This window comes from Rissa tridactyla, chromosome 1 (genome assembly GCF_028500815.1).
Source record: "Rissa tridactyla isolate bRisTri1 chromosome 1, bRisTri1.patW.cur.20221130, whole genome shotgun sequence".
Classification (NCBI taxonomy): domain Eukaryota; kingdom Metazoa; phylum Chordata; class Aves; order Charadriiformes; family Laridae; genus Rissa; species Rissa tridactyla.
The window spans coordinates 137,543,449-137,567,437 of record NC_071466.1 but is presented as its reverse complement, the minus strand read 5'-3'; the positions used below and the strand labels follow the sequence as shown (position 1 = coordinate 137,567,437).

At 39.5% G+C, this 23,989-nt stretch overlaps 1 long non-coding RNA gene across 3 annotated transcripts in view; it reads right to left on the bottom strand.

Moving 5' to 3' along the window:
• LOC128916856 (uncharacterized) overlaps nt 1-23,989 on the bottom strand; it is a 106,410-nt gene that overhangs the window by 24,049 nt on the left and 58,372 nt on the right. For all 3 annotated transcript variants that reach the window (XR_008469069.1, XR_008469067.1, XR_008469068.1), the window contains exon 5: nt 19,391-19,503. This is a non-coding gene — a long non-coding RNA (uncharacterized LOC128916856). The remainder of the gene's footprint in view (nt 1-19,390; nt 19,504-23,989) is intronic.

The following is a 23,989-nucleotide window of genomic DNA, read 5'->3' as shown; positions in this document are numbered from 1 at the left end:
AGAGTCACTTCCTTGTTGATTATCTTCCCATAGAAAAAGGTCTTGCTCCAACTAACTGCTACTAAAAATACTAAAAAAAAAATTGTGAATTCATCAAATAGCAGTCATGTAAAAGAATCAAATGCTCATTTCCATTTCATGTGGACTAAAGCATTTGTTCACTGAGACATACTGTTAAAAGGCAACCTAATCACAACTGGAAATACAGGCTTATGCTGCCCATTACCTCTAACATCATGACTAAACTAGCGTTTTATTCCTTTAAAATGGTTAACTAATACTTGCTATCTTGAAATGGGAATCTGATTTAACAAAAATGGATTTGAGCTCTAAATGTTCCTTGAACAATATAGTGTCCTTGGTGTTAGCTTGCTGGGTCTGATACTTTTATTTTTTAAATTTATGGAGCTTCATTCAACTTCCAAGAAATGAAGCGAGTATCTCCTAAACGTATCTTGGAAAACTATAACTCGCTTCTCCTTCATCCGTTCAAGATAATCTTGGTGAAAGTAAAAGAACATATGAAAAGCATAAAATAGCATTTGTGGCCAAATGCAGTTACATGACTGACACTCGGGAGGTGAATCCTACTGAAACACAATGGATAAGGCTGAAGCAGGATCCCCATGAAGTGGCACCACTAATCCCATTTTAGGAAAGTGTTGGCTATGAATCTTTTTTGGAGTCATTTCATATTTGCCAAAAGACATCCTAGGTATGGTAACTACAGCTCTTTCCTTTGACCATAAGCTCCACAGCCTGACTGTGCAACTTTACTAAAACACTTCTATGCAAAATGCAAAATGCAAATTTTTGTGACACGATGCCGCTTCAACGAACAATAGAAAATTGCTTCCACAAAGTCCTCAAAACACCTGCAAAGACTAAAAGAATGGGGTTTATGCTGAAGTAATATAGAAACAATCAAGGCAAATCAAAGCCATTATGTAAACAAGCAGGTTACTAAAAATAATTAAGAGTAAGTTAGTTATTGATTGTATTTGAACAATCTTGTATTTACTGTCATTGAAGATGAATGCTCATACAACTAGATCATTTGCAAACAGCTGGAATATGTGGACTTAACCCCAGACTTATGTGGTGTTTCACGAGATGCACTGTGCAGGCCCGTATGCTAAAATATGTTATTGTGAATCCAATCATACAAATTGCAGGTTTTAGCATAAGAACGCAACTGTAGTCCAGGGTGTTCTTCCGCATGCAGGGTGACTAACTTCAATAACCACAGCACTTCTGCCTATTTATTCCATATACATACCACTTGTATTTTTTCTGTAACTAGAGTTTACTAATCACTGCTGGAAAGAAGACAGCAGGCCAGACAGATCCTGGTTCAGACTGTTAATTCTTAAGATTTTTAACGGAGCAGACTGTGTTTCTCAAAGTTTTGTTTAATGTACATGCATATTGAAATTGCTACATGCCTCTCAGGCCAGAATAATTCACAATCAAACGCTGCAACACAGTATGAGCAGGAAGAACATCACTGCAGGCGGAGAGGTGCTGACACTGAAGTACAGCCAATGCAGTTCCTACAGCGTTTCTCTGATTCACTGCAGCACATTTCACAGTAGAACTGCTGGCTACTGTCAGCCATCAATATCCAGTGGTAAGATTCATACCTCACTGAAAATTTCCCTGGAAAAGGCTTTGGAAACAAAACACAGGCATTACCAACTGGGCATTATGAAAACAATTATAAATACTGTCAATGTAATAGCAAATGTGCCTGCTTACGGAAATTTTGCTCCAGGCACGATGTAACAGGAGCCACACAAACTACCAGAAGGGTGTCCCCTGGGACTGACATGTGTGCAGCTAAGGGCGTGCTGCTGGCTCCTGGGCGAGAACCTCAGAACATCAGCGCTTTGCAACATCTTTGGACCTGCTTGGGGGAACAACATACTTTCCTAGAGAGCTACGTGAAGCAAACTTACTGCTCTTTCATGCAAATATGGCAAGGGCCAAGAAGAAGTACTGACACACATGATTCTCAATGCATTGGTCAGGAAAACCAAGGCAGGTAGCCAGAAAGTACACTGCTCAAGGGGCTATGCTAAGGTTTTGTTCCTGTGATGAACCAGCAGTTGTATCTGATACTGCTTTTGATCCTTGTTTTGTCTTTAACAAAGACGATATGTAACTTTTGAGGTAAATCCATATTCTGGAATGTGCTGAACAAATATTCTGTAAAAGGGGAAAAGTTTATCTTAGCGCCATTTTGCTGTGAAGTGATTTATTAGAACTCAGAGCCAAAACAGGTAACAGCCCTAAGGAAGTGCTGAATCTTCCAAAGAATTCCACTCCAGAGTTAAACACTGTACATGAACAGGAAGATTTTTTCCCACACATACATCAATGCAATTCTCTGCACCAATACCTGAAAAAGACGCAGGCATTAAAGAAATGCACACTTAAAGAGGCTACTAATGAGCTTACTTCTGTATCACAAAGTCTAGATTAGTCAATGAATCTTTCAAACTATCTAACTTGAAAAACAGCGTTTGGCAAAGTCCACTGACATCTGCCACAACTTTATTTAGCCTTCTACATTCCCTGGAGGTACTGCATACGAGTTGCTCTGCAGTACCACACTAGAGCAACTGCAGACAGAAGGGAATGTAGACAGACATGCAAAGTGTTTAAAATAGGAAACACAGGCTCTGTGCTGGGGGCTAGTATAACAGGTGTATATATATTGGGAGCTTATATTAATGAGGCTTCTGTTACACATGTACAAGGCTGCCAGCAGCCTTTTCAGAAGTAGATGGGTATTTTGGTTAAAGTCAGACAGAGTAACCTCGTAGTAACCTCTAGTCTGGCTCCCAGCCACTAGAGAGGACTCTGAAGGACTGTCCCTTGGTGCTGCATTGATTAGATTTCTTCCCATAATACATCCAGTGTTTTTGCTCAGTAAACCTTACTGACAATTGAATCAAGAATAAAGAGTGAGAGGGGAAATAAAAGCTGATCTCCATGTGAAAATGGGCCATAAAATTAACAAGGTTCTCAACATCAAGTAATTCTGTCTGCTCTATTGTGGCCAGAAAACCAGAGCCTGTAAAATACATAAGCAAGGAGCAAAAAAAAAAAACAAAAACAAAAAATCCAAACAGTCATACAACATCAAAGTCAAATATTTAAACACACAATACCTAAGAAATCTAAATGCTAAACTTTCCCTACTAACATTTAAATATTTCCTTATCCACATATTGTATATGCATCATTTTGAGATAGTAGTTATGTTGTCAAATACATATTTGCCACAACCTTTTACGGTGCTGTGTAAATGTTAACATCCAAGTTTCCTAATTTTCATGTCAACATCAACATCAGCAACAACAGCGCACAGAAAGCACCTGCACAAAAACAAACAAAAAGGCCGCACACTCTTAAATAAAATGTGGATGATAAACCGGGACGTAACAACCCTACGGTGGAGTAATTTTTCTGTCAAGAACATTAGCATCAATGCACTGGGGTACTATAATCCCTCCCACCACCCAGAACACACTCTAAGCTAGTTGCTGGGTACTGAAAGTGCACCGTTGTCAGCTGGACTGTGTGGCTGATTTATTTCAGGGAAGGCAGACTGAGTCTATCCAGTAGGAGACATTTTGAATGTACAATACTTTAATTACACTTGTAAACAAACTTTCATAGAAAATTTTCACGTGAATGAGAATTTGCAAATGCAAAGATTGAGCACAAAAGTATTTCAGACTTCATTTCAGTCTTTTGCCTTTTGCAGCATGCTAATCTGCCTCCTCCAAAGATAGCGCGTTATTTTCTATAGAAAAGGTTGGGCTAGTAGAAAAACAGGACCTGCAAAGTTTGGTGGTGGATTACCAATATTTTTTGCTAGAATGATCCTTAGTTGCTAAAAAAGAAACCAAACCCCAAATCATCGTCATTGGAAAGACAACCGTAACACTGAGCGTTCCAAACAAACAGCCCATTCATTTAAGAATGGAACACTACTTTCTATCAATAATGAATCATCTAAGCTCTGACTAACAATTATAACACTCACCTACTTGGTAATTCATGTAAGAACAACTATGATCTTTCTAATGTAAACATAACCTACTACCAAGTATTAAAGTAGAAAGGATGAACAGGATTGTCACGACTTCATCTATCTGCACTGCATGATAAATAATAAAGTAAGTAAACTAAGTACTTCATAATATCTAGAGTAAGATGGGAACATAATACACAGGATTGCTTTAACAAGGCACACGAGAATACACAAATGATTCATTTATATCTTCTCTAATAAGAGAACTGCTCTCAGAATGGTCTGTTATCCCAAAATCATCAATATAGACAGGAAAACTGGTATAGCATGCAATGTAATTTTTAAAGGTTTACAGCTGTATCTGGATAACAGACTAGATCTTAAGTATATCTACTCAAGCTACACATGTTATCATAACTGGGACCTGATAAAGGACAAGCAAAAAAAGCTTCTTGCTACATGAAAACACGTGTCTAATATCAAAGGGAAACAATTGCAATGACCTTTAAATACTGGCATTTGTTTGAGATCTTCTCCCTGAGATCTTTTAAATGAATGACTCTGGTAAATAACGTCAAGAAGTGATAATCAGACAAACAATACCTGAGTAAAAAGTCATCATCACAAGAAGCTTAACGGAGTTGATGCTGAATGTTAGCAAGCCTTTTTGCTTCTGCAAACACAGGCACTGCAATTTTTACAATTTTGTTTAAAAAACTGATCTGATCATTTTTGACCCTTTGACATTAACTATGGGAGAGGAATGAAAGCTGGCCGTTCACCTGGCACTAGCTTACATTCCTAGACACTGCTGATCTGTAAAGTCCTTTTGAGTGTCCAAACACTGTGCTAACTAATTGCTTGCAAACTGCTTGCAAAAACTTGCCATCTACATTCAGAGGAGAAAGGTCTTACTTAAAAATAATCTAAAAAATCAATTACAAAATAAGCCCAAGCGTCTTCATGAAAGAAAATGAGATTTTTCATGGAGGTTCTTTACATGTTTTGGAGCTTAAAACAATTGTGTGGTAAATATATGATACGTTTTGCACAAATGGCACTTAAAATATTCAAATATAAGTTAAGTTTTTGAGTGCCGTGCTCCTCCTATTTACAACATCTCCTTTTCAGAAAAGGCTCAGAAAAGAATCAGAAGTTTGATATAGTCCACCCTGATTATCTGTCCTCTATCATTCAAACAAGCAATGCATGGAACTGTAGGATGAATTCCAAAACAGTGTTACACTAACAACATACCCTACTAAGAGACCTATTAAGTCTTTCATTTATGCCATAGGTATTTAAGTACGATGAACTAAAAATATACCCACTTCTAAATTTATCTGACATATATAAATGTGCAAGAAGTTACAAAAGCATGAGTATCAACACCACTAAAAACAAGCTGCTTCGCAAATCTCAGAAAGGCAGTTTTGTACAAAGTTGGAGACTGCAAAATTTTGCAGGGAACACACACAGTTTTTAATCCTCTCCACTGTTCCCGCATTTAGTGAAACTCTAGGCCTTTCCCTGGCTTTCAGCAGACCAACAGTCAACAGCCCTTCTTAGAATTATTGGAAAGCTGAAAACCTCAGCTGAGAGATCCCAAAAGAGAGTTATTAACCTATTCATTTGTAGGATGTATTGTTCATATGTGTGTTCTGCTGTTGAAGTACATCATGTCTGCTATTTTAGAACTGGAGTATTCTGGCCAGCATTGTCCTCCGAAGTTCATTATATGCTCCCATGTGCCATGAGGACAACAGAAAGGACAATGCAAGTCCCACTTTCAGTTTCTTTGACAACTCTGAATACAGTTTGTGACATTGTACTAATGGGACGGAGGCAGGTCACGGAAGTTACGTACAGATAAGCCACCCCCAAGCACTTTAACTACCACACAGAGAAGTCTGCCTTTCTCCTTGGAGTATCTTTCTACAAGGCACGCTCTTGTGGCTCATGCACAGTAAACTGATGTACAAGAGTTCAACCAAAAATAGCTGGCAATAAAGTTCCGCCAGAAGAGGTGTCTGCTCTGGATCGTTCCACCAGCAAATGGTGTTTCCAAAAACTATGTGTGGGACCCCGTATGGCTGCTTTCCAGATGTCAGCAATGCAGACGCATCTCAAGGAAGCAGCAGAACATCCTTGCTGCATGTTAAAATGAGACATGTAATGGAAAGGACTTAGCAAGCCAGACAAACACAAAATACAAGCCCTCATTATTGCTACTTTAAAAAAAAATCCTTTGAGTTATTGACTAAGATATGGCTTATCAAAGCAGTAAACACTTTCAAGAAGTTTTGGCATAATGTTTGTATTCTGCTTGTTGAGGTAGCTGTCCCTGGGAAGGATGTATTTGTACATAAAGATCATAAAAATATGCTATTACAGTTATGAATGCATAAGGCTAGGAAGCACTATCATAAGCTGCCTTGTAGTTCCACAGTGGTTATTTTGAATTAATGGAAAAACACTTACTAATCCCCCAAGGAACCTAGATTTCAGACACTGAGTAAGAAATGCTCTTCTGTAGGAGGAAAGCAAACCTTATTAACTCCTAGTTACACCTTCAGAGAACTGACTGGAAATCCAGATGTCTTACCCCTGTAACCTATGATCTGAGTTCAGATCACTTCTGTCTTCAATTTCCCCTCAGCTACACTTGCTTTGCATCGAGTTATTTTTTGTTACATAAATACCTACTTGTGGAGGCTACTGTTCAACCAAAATCAAAAATCTCTTTCAGAACTTCCCGCTTTATCTATTATTGAGGCAATACGAATGTTTGAAATTAATTCATAATTCACATGAGATGATTTTGGGTGTTTTAGGTCCAATGCGATGGTCCTACCAGTTTGATGCCTGAAAACATCACTGCTTCTTGCTGATCCTTTAGAAAAAGGAAAGCCTTTGATGAATACAAAAGGTGAGGGTCAGTCTCAGAAAATGAGTGACCCAAGAAAAAGCTCACTCATGAGAAAATCCACATAGAAGTGAAAATGTAGGTAATATACTTACAGAGGTATGCTCTCTGTAGTTGGTTATTTGCTGGAATGCGGTGCTGATACTTTTATACTCAAGTTATATTAAAAATCTCCCAGTTATTACACCATTAACATGACTGAGTCATGTAGTTCACATTTTTCTCACTATCAACAGTGATAGGTCTATTTGCTGCATATTGGAGAAACTTCAAAATAATTTATAAGCCCTAACGATACGGAAGCTTTAATCCTTATTTTGCAGGTGAAGAACATATGTACAAGAGAATTCTGAGCCTTTGTGTGAATCACTGTGGCAAAGGCAGAACCTTTAGTGGAATCACCTACAACCTCTATCACATCTGTATGAGCAGCTTTCTGAAAGAGCACGGTAGACAAAGGAAGCTGTCCTGAGAAGAAAACAGAAAGAAGCAATTTTCACTGCAGTCCTCTTAGAGTGCAACTCCCACCTCAAAAGCCAAAACCCAAAACCCAACAAAACCCCAAGAACAAACCAGCACATGCTGTATTTCTAGAGAGAACTTTAGTCAGGTGTGGCAATTTCTCTGTCCCGCCGTGCTCAGCCCATGACAGCAATCCCTACCCGGCAGTCGGTCTTGTTTGGAGGATTTATTCCCTGTTATGCAATTCCTGATTTTTCTTGCAGCTGTGAGATTTTCACTGTAGACGTTATGGGTGAGAAAGAAAGGAAGAACGACTCTACAGGAGGAGTTTCAGATGCTTTATTTTTACTGCCGTACACACCGTTTTCAGAGGTGTTTGGCACTAAGGGTGCAATGTATTAAAATGATTGATTGATTGCATTTTAAAAATAGAAGTAATGTTCTGATACTGGGATTAACTATTATCATTAAGATATGGCAGAATTTTAAACAGCTTTGAAGCTGCACCCTACTGTGAATGTAAAGCGCCCTTCCCCATCCCCCCCTTGCCCAAGTTATACACACAAAATAGAGGTTTTCATAAAGGAACCAAGTAAATGCCGCTAACTTCACTCCTCACACAGACAGTGTCGTGTCCGTAGGACCACCGTACCAGCTCCGTAGCGCCCTTTCAATTCCCACTCTGCATTTTTCATTGGCTTTCAGCAAACTTGTAGCATCCCCCCTTTTTTTCTCAACAGCGTTATGTGTGGTTCTATGGCAGAAGCCTAATCATAGCTATTTTGAAGGTTTTTCTTTTTAAATACCCTATATATTCTAGATCAAATCTCGGTTTTTGAAGGGGCTGCAAATAATATTCTGAATAAATGGTGTAATTTGGTGGCCTAGCACAGCATAAGCAGGTTCTGATTCAGAGCTGGGTGAGCGACTGCAGCTACAGGGAGACCCTGCCAGCAGCACGTTCGTGCCAATAGAAAAGAACAGTTGATGGCATCTACCCAAGGTCAGCTCCTCAAATTCGGGAGCTGGTTTTCTTCCAGACACTGTAAAGTCGCTTGTTTAAATGCAGCCAGTCGGCAACAATTAAGCGTCTAAATAAAACATGCAGATTTTGTACTCCTTTTGAAATCTCCTCCATGCCACGCTGTTTATTTTCTATTTCTCACAGTCTTCATTATCCAACAATCAGGCTACAAAATGGCGGTCAGAGTGAGGCAGACATTTTGTAACTGTCTCATTAAAAGCCTAACAGAACAATGAAAATGCGCCGAATGAAAAGAAGCAATCCGAGGAGCCAAAAGGAGCATGGAGCGTTGTGACGACCGAGCTTTTAAGCAAACCCTTTATCTTGTTTTGTAGCAAAGTTAAAATAAAACCGCACCGAGAAGCAACAACCTCACCGTATTTTACCCCCGTGGAGGCAAAATATAGCCCAGGGCGGCCCTTTTCAAACACTTTCACTTTGGCGGGTGCAGCTCGTCACCTATCTGAGCAAAGGCTCTTCTGTGTCTACTGTGTGCCATATGGACTCAAGACCACCCATTGACAGTGACTCAGTTGCTATAATCTTAACCACATTCTTCCCTTGAAAGTCCAGACACTAATGTTTTCTATTACAGCTCCAGGAACTTTACAGTCTTCAGCACGGCTTTTAAAGCACTTGCAACAAAATCAGCCAACGGACATTTAAAGAATGGAGCCTACCTCCGTCTCAGCAGATAACTTTTCATTCAAATTTAACTACCTCGCGTGAAATAGGCTAGGGACAGCAAAAGCAGAACAAAGCAATGCCGTAGCTGATAAAAGCAAAAAGCACCAAGAATAAGCACGTTCCTTTTTTTTCAATTGTGTGCCCACCAGACTGGTCCTAGAAGTATTAGCAGCTGATGCATCCTAAGAAGAAAATATGCAAAACTTTAGGAAAAACTGCAAAGCACATGCTGCTCATTACAGATTTTGGTACCTGCCAAATTTCAGGTTTAAAAATTCAGACGTTTTAACACTATTTCCTGAGGAAAAAAAAACAAAAACAAACAAAAAAGCCCAAACCAAGCCTACAACAACTTTTAACACAGAAAAACTACATTTTTCTCACCCTCCTATAAATAAAAAATGGCTGAGGGAATTTTGCTTACATGATACAAAATGACCAAAGAGGCTGGGCTAATCTTATATTTGAAAAGGGGATATAGGTTTAAAAAAAAACCACCCTGGAATTATATAATGAAAAAATTAATCATTATTAGTTTTAATGCAGCTCTAATTTTGAGGGACTTGTAATACACGACTTAAACCAACAAAACAGGTAAGGAACAATTACATAGGAATGCTGAAAACACAGGCTTTACACAGATAAGACGGGCATTACCCAGGTACATTGACATTAGAAGAGATTAGGCTAAAGCAGTGCATTTCTGCTCTCTCTTTTCTTACGAAGCCTCGCACTCCAGTGCGATGCTGCTACTTGATATTCAATGAACCAGGTCATGCAACAGGCAACTGAACGGGAAGAAATGGCTGGCTCTCAAGAGCCTTCCCAGAGCGCAGGTGGCGGAATGAACCAGCTACCTGGAAAAACAGCCTGGAGCAGCTTATTTTGAAACTTTATCTCTGGGTGGTAAATGGAAGAAAGCTGGTGTGCCCGACTGTGTTGAAAGAAAACCACTCAGAGCCCCCAGAGAGAGCAGGGTAAAACCTTCTCAGAAAAGGGAAGAATTTAGCTTATAGTTCACACACGACTGGGACGTGTTGGCCAGTAACACTGCATCTCTCTGCGCTTTTACACGTGAGAAATTTCCAAGCTACACACTGCCCCTTCCCTTACAAACAAGGAAGAGATAGAGCAAGTGATTTGTTTGGGCCGCCTAGACCTGTGGTATATATAAAAGGGCAGGAGGAGAACGATTACCACAGCCTGTACCCTCAGCGGAGCCTGAGCTGCCCGGGACGGGAACGTATGCGATGCTGTTAACATATGGTGGAGGTCCCGCTCCAGACTGTGCTACATCAAGCCCTGAGAGAGACGCGTCTGAAGAGTCCAGCTGCTCACCGACCCCCGGCCAGCCTTCACGTGAAGGCTGCCTCTTACAACACAATATGCCCCTCTGTCTTTCATGGGAGATGTTATTTCTCCCAGACATATTTCGCGGCGTCCTGTATCTTTGCGGTGGGGCTAGCAATCTGCCGCACTGCTGTGACAACAGGTGGGACCGCTCTTTCGAAACTTGAACAAACCTGCCAAAATCTGGATGCCTGCCAGGCTTACTACACAGAGGCTGTGTTCAAAGGTTATGACCCATCTCTAAAAACCACTGATTTAAAAGCAATGTTGATTACAGTTATCCTTTGCTTTTGTTACAAAACCCTAAAATCGCGGAAAGAATTCTGAGTTCTGTTACAAACTTGAAAACAGGCCAAAGTTGATGAAGAAGTTCCCTAAGGGTCGTGATCCTTCAAAGTTAAGCTAACTCCAGTCTGAGCTGGGAGAAAAAAGCTCCGAGCTAACACAAGGTTTCACACTGGAAGTGTGGGAAACTCGTGGTTTGACGAGATTTCCTTGCAAAGCCAGGTGAAGTTCAGTGGTTTCTGTGATATTTCACAGAGAGTGCCTGGGTGCCTTTGAACTTGAAACTCACAGCAGAATCCAGCAGCTGCAAACTTAAACACAGCAAGAAAAAGATTAAGAAAAAAATGTTTGCATGAGCTCCTGGGAAGAATACACTGCGTTTCACCTGCTGACATTTGAAAGTGCAAAAGTCCACACACTCTATTGTTCAATTTAAATAAAAAAATGAGGGAGGTATGATAGAGGCACAGTTGCATTACACTTTTGACTTACCTAAGTGAGGTACCTGTGGGTGGACTGCAGAGCCCCTGTTAACATTGCTGCCCGCTGCTCTTCTTGCAACTAGTCACACTGATTTCTAGAAGTTATGCAGTGCCATCCCCACAGGCTGTATCACAGCCCCTTTCCAAGAACCACCAAAGCCACCGTGGCTTACTTTCAACAGTAAGGAGGGAATGAAAGAGAAGTCGGTTCTAGCCCTTAAGTTTGGAGAACCGGAATTAAAAAGATAAAATAATGACGTGGGTTTGAGGTTTGAAGCAGTATTTTCCTCCAAACAGCACTTTTCAGTCATGTCTACAACTGCAAGCTTTCAAGGCTGATGAAACAAATGTCTTGGAGTCACTTCCACGAGGGGTATTATATTATATTAGTTCACGACAGTGTGAATCTCTGTGCTATTTGGGGTCTGTTAGCTAGCTGCTGCAGAATACTTAGAGCATCCCCAGTCTTCTGTTCATGATAAAGAGCAGCTTGTAAGCAAGAGAGGGAAACCAGCGTGGAAGAACACGATTCGCCTGGGCACCAGTGGTCTACGGCCATATATACAACTTACCAGCTTTGGTTTGCTGTATGTTAGAATAGGAATAATCACACTCTGTAGGGAATTTGTAATATTTTATCTTTTGAAAATTTGCTTTTCTTAATAGCACTGAAAACAGGAGAATCTACATGCAGTGCATACCCTTGTAAGGGAAAAAGTGAAAATTAATTTAGGCATGCATGAAAAAAGAAATGAGTAAAGGAGTGTAAGCAGAAAAAAGAGAAAGGTAAAATAGGAAAGGAAAAGTGAGATGATTACAGACAGATGAGAACAAAGATTAAATAACAGCCAGCAAAAATTGGGAGAAAGGTTTAGAAATCATACTGAAAATCAGGTAACAGGGATAAAAAGAATGTGCATGTTAATTATGGCACGTTTCTTTGACACATTTTTTTTTAAGCGTAGTAAACTTTTTGAGCAGTAAAGAAATATTAGTATTGTTTAATTTTGATTCTACTGTTAAATCACTAGAGAAAGAGAAAAAATCCTAAATTTGGTCAGCACAGCTTTGGTCTTTGGAGTGCCACTTCGTTGGTGAACTGTTCCTTAACCACTTGTAAATGCTGGAAATTATATATGCTGATCCTAGAATAATATACCCTGCCCCCCAGAAGTCTCCAATTATCCTTTAACACAGCAAAGCTGTAAGAAAATTAACCATTTGTATTAAATGGATAATCAGATCACCTCAGAGTCACTGCAGCATTCTCCCTAATGTAGTTTTTGCCTATCTGACTGAGTGAAGTTTTGGAAAAGAAAAGCAGAAAAATATTTGGCAGAGAATCACAAAGTATCACATCTGACTTTTTGTTGTATAGTTCTGTGTCCATTTTTGACAAATCTATTTCCTAATGGAGAAGCTTATATAGACAAGAGAGAGTCAAACTGATACAGCTGTGAGCCTACAAGTGCTGTGGTTTTTGATTGTGAACCTAGATAATACTAAAGCTGTAAAAATCATCTGGAATAAAATGAACTACAGCAACAACAGACCCCAGAGTGCTTTCTTGTTAGTTTAAAAAGTCCTGGATTTACCATTATGACCTAATGTAACTCTTTACATACATTCCTCTTCTCTTCATCATTTCTGTAACACCAGTTGCCGTGACAACTAAAAGAATTGTTTTAATAACGCAATGTCCCCCTATATTTTAAATATCACAGGTTCTTGAGACGAACAAATCCACCCCACAACTCCAAAGACACAAAATAATACAACACAAAAAGAAGCCAAAGAAAAAAAAGGAGAACGTTACACACCCGAGTGAATTTTGCCCGGAAGTGGTATTTCTGGTCCTCAACTCCACGTGCAAGCTTACTGCTTATGATAAGCTCCATTACTGATACCTCCTACATCTATAACTTCCTTCTGTGCCCCCATGGCAAACCGATCAAAACCTGTGTCTCTCAATTAAACTCCAATAAAATATGCATAACACAATGCGCAGTGCAAGTATTGCGAGGTTACAGTCTCAAATGCCACGAGCTCTATACCTACTGAGACCAGTTAACATCTCATGTGAGATAGTGATGGAAGGCTCGTGAAGTGCCAAGGGACTGTGTAGTCCTTCAAACAGGACTACACAGATGGCCCAACTGAGGAATGTCCTTGCAGGATCAGGTCCTTGTAGCGTAAGTAGCAATCCTAAAGTTTACTCTTCATTACAGAGACACGGAGGTGTATTGGTCAGCACAAATAACCAGACTCTGGTGGGAAATTCTGGGAAGGAAAATGTGAACATCTTGGTTCACTGGAGTGAAATGCTAACTCTTTAAATTCTCGTTGCATGTTGGCATTCTTCAGATAGGGACTTCTGGGTGCTTTGTGCTGGCCTGGAGTGACTTCTACCTATTCCACAAAGTTATCCAGACCACTAATAGTTAACAGAAAATGCACAAAAGAGAACAATCACACATTGTCAAGGGAGATGAAATTAAATATCCCAACAGACATTCTTGTTCATCGACATTCTGGCCAACAGGCTTCCTCAGATACGACAGTGATAACAATACAGTTAGTTTCACTATTAATGCTAACTCAATGGGATTTTAATGGAACAAATAGTTCAAATTAGCAATTTCTTTTAGGAACTCCGAGCTAGCAACAGCAACATCCGCCTCTCTGTACAGCGACGACAGACAGCTTAAAACTTCAGGTTTGCCTCCTCTGCAACATTAGGCATCACATTACTAACCCCGAGCTAGGTAATCATTCTCCTGCCAACCTTAATGAGTTTTCAGCTACATAACTGGGCTTCAAACTAACGAGAACAGGTAGTATAAGCAGCAGCCTAGCCACTGCAGCACGGCGCTCGCAAGGGACTCGTTTACCTGCCTTAGGAGCCGATGTCTTGTACTCCCACATCCAGACAGTGCCTGGGGCCCAGCCCGGCCAGCCAGAAGCTGGTTTGGGTATGCCCTGCTAAGATGCAGTTCTGGCACGGGCTTCAACCTCATCCTTACTTGTGTGACAGTTACTACACTGAAAAACAGCGCTTGGACTACCAGGATGATTTGATTAGCGGCACAGCATGACTGGATTAGCAGCTGATGCACTGTATTAACTCAAGTCTGAAGTCTCTCGCCACTTCTCTATTGCATTACCAATTTAAACATCGGTAGCACTTGTTCTTCCAAACAGGCTCCCGAAGGACCAGCTGACTCAAGTGAAAAGCACCACTCCACAAAACTAGAAGGTTTTGTGGGTGAATGAAGCTAAGGTCCCAGTAATACTTGAGTTGGGTCCATAGTTAACACTTCAGTGAAGACAGATCCTCAGAGTTTATAAGATTTTTATGCCCTTTTTTTTTCCTCATAAAGTATTTATTTTCTGAAATACTTTTAAAACTGTGTAATTAGCACCATGTTTCTGATTTTACATGGGAGGCTGCTTTTTAAAGATATTTTTAAGCATAAATTCTGCACAAACTATTCCATATACGTTTGTTACTTTTAAAAGCTTCCCTCTGCCACATTACATACTCCTGAGCAGGGATCACACCTAGTTTAGAATCGCTGTTTACAGGAGTTTTACAATCAAAGTTTCCATCTTTTATTCCTTCGCAACTGTGAAAGAGTTAATTTCACATCTTAATGGGAGTTTACCCTTAATAAGAAAGCATTAAAGCAAGCCAACAATAATAAGCTAAATGAAGGCCATTCTTTTGCCTTTTGTCAATATTTTCATAGCGACAAATAGATCAAACACAAGATATTTTTTAAGGCTTTTATTTTTTCCCTCTTTGTAAATCATAAATACTTTGGTATATTTAATTTCAAAATGAGTTCCCTGTGGATTAGGCTAACACGACGGATTAAAAAAACGTGCCCAAACCCTGTTATATCTTAGATGGAAAAGTACACAAAATGTTCTTTTGCTGTTTCCCCCTGCTCGTATTCTAGCCATTCCTCTTTCTCCTACACCAAAAGACCAAGCTGTCTGCGTTAATCAAAAAAGTTTCATAGTCCTATTCTCAGACTTCAAAACACTGTAACACAAGTTCTTCTATATAAACTAAAGATTTTAGACTATATTCAGAGGGAAATACTCAAGTGCCTAAATACTTGCCACACCACGCAGATATAGGTGGCACATTCATGTGGGAAGAGGTAGAAAATTCCCCCCCCCCCCCCCCCAGCGTGATCTCAGCCCTTGAAAAGCAGAGGGAGTACCTGCATTTTTTGACAGTCTGTGCAGGCTCTACTTGCTGTCTGTTTGTGGGAGAAGGGTTTGAAATGTGTTTGAAGACCCAATGGACAACGTTACTCCTGAATCTCTATCAGTTTTAAACTTTCCTAAGCAAGGTCAGAAGACACGTCTGCCCAGTGAGACCTGACTAACTTTTCCATACAGGGGCATTGGCTGGACTCTGAAAATATTCCTCTGCAATACCTTCTTGCCAGAGGGGATTTATCTTGCAGACTTAAATGTCCCTTCTCCTGTCCTTCTGTCCTTACTGGTTATATATGACCAAGGGCTCCTCAATGAAATGTTGAGTGCAGCTGTTAACAACTGCTTTAACATATGGACACAAACCCTTCATTAATGTAATAGGTTGGGGCTTGGTTCCCGCCCCCATGAGATCTGTTTGATGATAAGTCCTTTTCCTGGAAAAAGCTTTCGTAGAAACTCTGAACTCTGGTCCAGCTGTGGCAGCAGTGGCAATGAGACAGCCTATGGATGGGGTTATAGCACGGCCTCAACGCAGAGGGGAGGTCCAGGCTGGACCGCCTCCTCCTTCATCCAGCTGAATCAGAGAACGGAGTCTTCAAACTAGACGCAAAAGTGACAGAAAAAGCTTTCTGTTCAATAAATCATCAACTCTCCCAGCTGGCCCCAGGCAGCTGTGGCGTCTAGAAGCACAAGAAGAGCCCATCAGGAGAATGCCATGAAAACAGCCTGGGATTGCCACTTCCTTAGGTGTTTGGTGCCTTGCCTTGCCTGGCCCCCATCCAAAGTGAAAGTGTCCCCTCTAAAAATTTTGCGAGAGTGGTAAGAATAGTGACAAATTACTTACAAACGGCATCCTAAGTTTTGACAAACTTCTTAGCAGAGAGAGGCGGGCATGCAGCGTGAACACAAAATAATGAACGCTAACTCTCAGGGAAAGAAAAGTCCCAGTTGCAGCTCCAAAAGACTATGAATTTCAGCTTTAGCATGGACGCAGTTTTGGTTACTTACCACGTATTTGAAACAATTGAAGTGTTTTTTTTCTGTGTTTATTTTGGAGCCGGCTATTTTTAAGGTCACAGTCCCTGCTAAGGGAGGAAACTGTGTCTCTAGGGTATTGGGAATTAAACAGAGGAAAGAAAAAGGCACAGAGAAAGTGGCTGCCTTACAGAGAGAACTCAAATGTTTTGTTTCCTTCCTTGTTCAGCCTGTAGTCAAAAAAGAACTTTACAGTAAACATTAACTCATGTTTTTCTAAAAAACAAATGTAATTCTGAATTTCACAGGAATTCTTTTTGAACTTTTTCCCTCCTGGAATCCCTTCTGATAAACTGCACTTTATACAGGGACATTACCACTTGTTGATCGGCTTTTCCCGCTTCAGAGGTTAGGCTTTCCACTCTCCTGTCTGTGGTGGCTTATGTAATGGCACCTATGTCAAGCCAAATATTTTGTGCAGGCAGCGTTCTGACTTGGGAGATAGGAACAAGGAGGTGCGGGGAAGGTAGCAAATGTTTTGAGAGCCTTGGAAAAGCCAATCGAGGCAGAAATCAGGTACTGCAGAGGGCACATACTGCGCTGAGACCACAGATTTCTGTGCCAGGAACCAGAGGAAACCACGGCGAAGGAACAGTGCAGGAAACATTGTAAGCACATGAACAGAGAGGCTGGGAAGACAACGGAGGCACTTCCACCATAGGGAAGAGCAGAACCTTCTGCTATCAGCCTGCAGTCTGCTCTCTCCCTGCAAGAGGACATCACACGAGATGTTACCACAGCAAAGCTACGCTCCATATCTGAGAAAAGGAATTCACTCAGGAGTCTTTGGTGTTAAATAATGCAAAGAAGGATCAAAGCCAGCAGCTATATGAAAAGAGACTTCTTTCATAACTTAATTGCTCATTTTCAAAATCCCAGTGTTATTTATTTAAGCAACTATGACCTTTTTTGATGCAATGGTAATGTAAATACTCATGTGTGGGTGTCAGAAGAACATAATGATAATAAAATACTAATACCTTAGATCAGGAGTTGCCGGATTTATTTTGCTGGGATAGCATCCCTATAGAAATACAGCTGTATTGTACCTCGCAGAGGCAGAGGTTACAGCTGTTTCCAATTCTGTCCCAGGCTCTGCATTTGCAGAAGAGAAATACATTTGCATGCATTTTTCAGATGTCTTTTTCTCACGTGCGTACCATGAGAAATACCAAGATTTTGGGAATCCCTCCTTTTAGCTAGCCTCTGCTCTTTTTGTCATATCCCAGATTATGGTAGATGTCAAGTATGTTCCTCCAACTGTAGTGCCAAGAAGCATTATTTTGAGGTGCACAAGATGTCTTCCATGGCTCTAATTAAACAGATAAAGCATGTACAGGCAGGGAACAGCACATGCACACCAGTCCAGAGGACATGCAATGTCAACTAGAATTGCTTAGGCAACAGTCTGGCTAGAAAAACATCAAGAAGGCTAGAAAGTGAAGGAAGACATTCCCAGGCTTTAACAGTGGTACAACACCGGACATAATCTGCTCCTCAGTTACAAAGATGTCCGCAGTAAAATATTATGATTAAGGGAAAGTCTCTAGTCTCTACTTATTACTTGGGCCCAACTGGGATAAAGAACACCAAGAAAGCACAGCAGTTATTGAAACAGCAGATTATAGGAAACTCTGGGGAAAAAAAGGGGGGTGGTGGGAAGAGACAAGAGTTCTACAGAGTGGAAAAATAAGGAAGAATTTATCCAAATTATTCTTAGACAGTGTTATTTTGCTTCAGAAACAGCACGCCCTGTTCCATGCCCAGGCATTACAGTAAGAAACTACCTTTTGTTTCAGTTAGGACTCTCAAATTTGGGACATTAACAAAAACAGGGCAGGAGCTGATGACAATATAAAATACTTTCCAGAAATTGTCTTGTAATTGTATATGTGATTTATCTTTAGGTGATAGCTATGTCTTCATATGCAGCCTGACCTAAGTAGGGTACATACCTGGACCCTACTTTCCAGTGACACAAAAGAGCTACACAGATTTTTCTTTTAATAACCTGCATATATATTCTATAATATACATTAATAAAAGTATGTAAATATACAGAACTGCCTGCTACTGATGTGAAAGGAAACTGTGTGTGACCTCTCAATCCCATTTAAACACATTAGTAGTCTTTAATAAAGTCAAGCAATATCATTAGCTATATTAGCACAGCTAAACAGTCCTTGAGGTATGAGAGAACTATGCGTGCTATAATGAAAGTATCAGTAAATTTAAGAACTAATGGTATTAAAGCCATATGGTTACCACATTAAAAAACAAACTTTCAAGCGTTCAGGAAGGAGATTAAAAGCCTGTAAAGCATATTTAGATCGTGAATACACAAGAATTAGGTGTGTTTTGGGACTTGCTTTATTCAAATTCTGCCGTAATAAATACATATTTTGGAAGGCAACGAGGAACTCTGCAAGCAGATGATGTTATTCAATAGAGTTTGAATATGAGAATACTCCTTCTGACATGCTGAGGGAATGTAGTCTTACCGAGAAAGATGTTCTAACTGAAACATGGAATAATTAACTCTGAAAAAATGTGGAAGCTGCATAGATAGGAAGAGCTCTGTGTTACACTTGACCAAAACCAGAATGCAATGCAGAGGGATTGCAAAGTTTTCCAGAAGTTGAGGCTGTGGCAGGATGTTCTAACTAAGCATAACTTGAAGGAAAGTACTGGTTTTGATTTGCTAGCCTTCTGAAGAACAAATACTTTCCAAAATGTGAACAGCCTACTGTGTTTTTAGCAATGTTTCTAACAAGTATACTTAACTACAAAGGAGCAGGAAAAAAATCTGTTCAAGTGAAAGATGACTTTCTCAACTTCTTAATGCACATTAGGTGACTTACCAAAATACTACTTTTTTGAGTAACACTACTTCTAGGTCTCCCTTGTTTGCTTTGACATCGTATCTGGAACAGACAACGGTAAGCAGACTCTGTTTTGCATGTTATCGGTGAATCTGAAATAAAGAAAAGAATTTTGTTTCAGAATTACTTCTATTCTCCATGCCACAAGGAACACAAGCACTGTCAAACTTCAGTACTGACATATATGAAAATTCCACTGAGCTGTCAAAGACAACATCCTAACGCACCAGAAGCCAGTACCAAATGATTCCATACAAGATGGATCTACGTTAAGGCAATTTTAAAATAAGGTCTCATCTATAAAAGCTTCTTACCCATAACACTTACTGTAAGCCTAAAACTCACTTAATTTTTTCTTGTTAGGTCTGTTTTCAGTGGCATGCTGTTCAAAATATCACCACTGCTTAAACAAACTGGAAAATTTGCTATTTCTGTGTCCCAGATTTTCACTGTGACCATTTCAAAAACTCTCCCTTACGAAAGAATGCCACATTTGTATTTACGAACAGCATGGCTCATGCACTTTCATACTGGTTGGAATACTTGAATAAAAGCAAAAAGCCTTAGCTTTTCATAGCTGAATCTCATGACCATGCAACGCAGCAACCCAAAGTGAAAATCTAATTAAGCTCCATGGCCTTGATTTGATACATTAACAATCATCACTATTTTTATCAAAATCAAGGTAGGGTCCACATGAGTTATTAGCAGAACAATGAATCTCCGTCACTTCATGACAACATCAGACTGTATAGAAAGAATACAGTATTCTGATGATCCCTGCAACAATTATGCAATTTATACCGTCAGGTTTTCACCATTGACTTTTCTCAGTTGCCATAAGATCCAGCAAAAGTATGCGAAGCAATGAAATCCTGTTGCACTGAATGTGAGAAACTAACTGGTGGGAAAAAATCATCTACCTTTTACGTTCTGCTTTGTTACCTAGGAACAATCCCCAGTTGCCCCTCAGGACTCTTCAAAGGTTGTATCGGAGCTGTTCAGTGCATTTAACGTTACATCACTGAGCCGCAAAACCCCATCATGAAGACAATAATGTTTGCTATGTTTGTTATTACTCCAAGCAGCCTGGTACCAAAAGCAAAAATACACCATCTTCCTCTGTCAGAAAGTTGTTGAGAAGGTAGTTTTAGTTTCAGGAAACTAGGACCACTCTTGTTAAGCAGGACACATTATAATCATGGTCTTTTCTGTCACTCTCAGGTCTGTAAACTTGCTAGGAAAAATCCCTCCACAAACCTCGCTTTAAGGAAGACCTGGTGGCAAAATCTACACTGAAAAATTCTAACCATCTTTTGTACAGATTAAGTTATATTCAGGACGTGATACCATCTTTTTTCAGTGGCAGAAGTCTCACTTTATGCCTCTTTAGAACGTTACACAGAAATACGTTTCCTCATTCTTCCTGCGTGAGAGCTGTGCAAAAATCTACTGCTGACACAAGCAGCAGCATATCCAACAGTGAAAAAGCCTGTAAATGTCGTTGGCAAAATATCTTTTAATTAAGAAGGAAAGCACACCCATGACGGAATCTGATTTGTGTTTTACTGCATTTAAAACTTCACAACTTACTAATTCCAAGTAATGATGTGCCTACCATTTTGGTTAAGTGCAGCTTTTTAACATACTATCAGCTTGCTGTAGTTGCTGTATTATTCGCATATTCTTTCACCTTTCCCAAAGTATGCCTCATTAAAAAGGAGTTTTGATGGGGCTTGCTATCTTGAAGAAAAAGTTTTAAATAACACTACAGCAAGAAAATATAACTTCTCTCATTTTTCTGTTTCTCAGATTTCTGCGTTTCTAAAGACATAAAGTAGTATTAATAAAATACTCCAAAAAGCAGCTGCTATAATAATTATTCACCAGACAAAAAAGTTCTGCTACAGCTTAAAACATATTCAAGCCATTCACAATTAGCCTGATTGTGTCCTTCAAGTCAAAGGGGGTAAACCATGAAGCTGAGTTCTAAGGTATAATTCATGATACAGTTTTCATGAAGCACCCGCTGCCGCAGGTATTGAATAGGCCCAGCATTTGTTATTCCTCAAAGCACTGCACCGAAAACACACATATGAATTAAAGAATCATATGAAGATATGTGTGTGCCCAACTAGGCTTACCCCCATGCAGAGAGAGATTAGTGTATTCTTCGCCCGGACTCTGACAGTTGCCTGTGCACAGTTACGGTTTGGCTCCAAAGAGCAAAACTCTCCACAGGGTGCTTTACTGTGATTTGATTTTCAAGGGAGGAGTAGTATTTAGTCTTGCTAATGACATTTTCCAGAAACTGCTTCAGATACATTCTTTCCCTCCCCAAAATTATTTTTATGATCATCAGTACAAACTAGGCTCCCAAGAATAGACTGGCTTCTTACACATACAATGTCAAATTGAACAGGTCAAAACCTAATCTATTTTCTTTTCTTAGGGATTTTTTTCTGCAATGGATTTATACATAATTGTGTATACCTGTACTGCAAACATTATTATTTTAAATATTTTTTTAACAAAATAATGTGAAATAAAAAAAACCAAAAAACTTTCTAAATTATAAATAATAAATTAAAAAGAAAACCAATACCCAGCTTCCACCGTCAAATCTATCTCTTCAAAATACTCTGTTTCTATAAGGAAATTAAAGTTTTATGCTGCCAGTACTGAGAATCCACTATGAGCCTGATCCTTTGCACATAAATTGCCTTGCCTTTGCTCCAAACTCTCAAAGCCAGCTATGTTCTGGTTATCTCCTTCACATGCCATATGTGTCCTACAGCACATTAAGTGCTTGTATCCCCTTCTTGTATCCCCTAGAAAAGGCAGTGCCAGCGCTTACACCGAATTTTGCATGCCTACAAACAGCAAGTGCTAATTTCACAGTTTAAACAGGTTTTCTCTAACTGTAACCACAATCTGTCTATTGCAATGCCACTAGGGATTTCTTTCAGCTCTACTTGATCCAGAGCTTTACTGTATCACTACCCATTATAACTGATGTACATTTATCTAGGCACATACATATCCATAAAATAAAAGAATATGTTCTATGTTTTTATCCTCTGAAATATGAATTTAGGAATTGTCTTTGGTGATAGTCTTCTCTTTTGTCTGTGCATTACCAGCAAAAGAATAACAATGCTCAATGGATTTCAATCAAGAATTAACAAGAGGAATGAAAAATATTTTATGTAGTTCCCTTTCTTCATATGCAGAACTAAATCAGGCGTGCCTTCTTGGTATTCGTGCAGATAGACACTGTTTTCATACAGTTATAAATAATCACTGAGATTATTATCACAGAAAGAAGTTAGCGGGGAACAAACACATAAAAAGCCTTTCTGGTTTTGTTTATTTATACACTGTATTTCACAGCACTTTTTCCTATCATAAGTCAATCAGTTAGACATTGCTGAAAGAAACCTTGTCCAACAACAGCAGGAAAAGAAAAGAAGCCTTGGGATTATTTTCTCAAAGAAACTAAAAGCAAACCAAAACAGGGCACAATATTCAAATGACATTATATTAAAATTATATATGAAATTTTACCAGCTGGGGGAAAAACGGTGAGCTAAGCATATCCCTTTAGCTCTCCCATTCTGTTAATTCTTCACTAGTGCACGTACCTACAAAAGACTTCAGCTGAATTCCAGTTTAATCTCTCCCTAGACTATCCTGGAGACATTCTGTTTAAATATGTTCTCATTTTCTTCATGTCATGTTATGTGTTTCTTCCCTGGAAGTGCAGTGTGTTGTCCTGAGAGGGTAATACAGGTAACATTTAATATATAATTGTAAAATAATAGTAGCATTTATCAAGTCTGAATTCCACCGGCACTATTAATTCTCACCGAATATACACACTTAACTGAGGCCACAAGCTCTGGGACTCCAAAACGCTGCAAACCATTTTTAGCTCCAGCAGTAGGGAAGGAGGAAAGTCAAGAGAAGTCAATTTGCACAAAGACCGGTGACTAAACCAAGTCTCTGTCCTGGTTTGGAGACCTGCCCTTAGAACTTTATCTTACTATCCCCAAAATACAGTGTTTGTGTAATCACAAGAAAGCATGAAAAAGAAACTATCCATAAAAGATACTTGAGTTTCCCTTTCAATAGCATCTAAGTTTTCAGTGGCAGTTTTGCACTGAGCATTCATTAATTCAACAACAAAACAACGGACGAACTGCAAAGTCTTAGAGGAAGTCTTTAATTTCAGTTTTCTTTGTCTAATTGTTGATAAAAATATCCTCAAAGTAGACACACTAACAAGTCCGTATCTAGCTCCAAGGATGAAGATGAAGTGTGTAAACTAAATGATATATCACTAATGCAGGTATAAACTTAAAAAACACAAATTCTGTCTAAAATCCAGGAAAATTCAGTTTACAAAAAGACCACCACCTTTGCTTTTTACTAGCTAACGGTGCACACTGCTTTCACCTAAAATATTGTTGCATTTTCCAGAATTCTACACTGAATTAAAGTGGCTGCTTTACCACATGCACTCTAATATTATTTCAGCAAGTGTCACTGGAGTAGCGCAATGCAAATAGAACTTGT